The 418-nt window shown below is 36.4% G+C and overlaps 1 protein-coding gene across 2 annotated transcripts in view; it reads right to left on the reverse strand.

The window, feature by feature from the left end:
- Nucleotides 1–418, reverse strand: part of LOC119587961 (RING finger protein nhl-1-like) — a gene marked incomplete in the record, with an annotated part of 37992 nt that overhangs the window by 11616 nt on the left and 25958 nt on the right.

A 418-nucleotide genomic window follows, 5' to 3' on the forward strand; every position in this document is an offset into this window, starting at 1 on the left:
CTAATTAACAGATAAATAGACGGACTGATCCGTAGATACACGGAGAGCAAATATACATAATTTAAGAGATAATCTGTAATCTCAGTTCTAGGTATCAATCTACTTGAACAAACAAGTCTTGAGTCCTCTCGTCATTTTCCTTGATCCTGCTGGCGACAGGCCTGGCAGAGGAGGATGGGTATTTCCCGCACATTTCTTATAACATTCGACACAAGTCAAAAACTCGTTAGCATTGCCTCGCTACCATTAGTCGATCTTAGTTGTTAGTCTTATGTGTCGAGTTAGTGTTATCTTCCTTTAACTATTAATATTTCGCTTTTTTTCGTATGTTTGTGAGAAAAGTCAAGTATGGATTTTTCACTGACTATCGTCACAAACTAGTGTAAATACATCATTCACAAATTTTAGTTTTGTTTTG

Source organism: Penaeus monodon, chromosome 23 (assembly GCF_015228065.2).
Source record: "Penaeus monodon isolate SGIC_2016 chromosome 23, NSTDA_Pmon_1, whole genome shotgun sequence".
Taxonomy (NCBI): Eukaryota; Metazoa; Arthropoda; class Malacostraca; order Decapoda; family Penaeidae; genus Penaeus; species Penaeus monodon.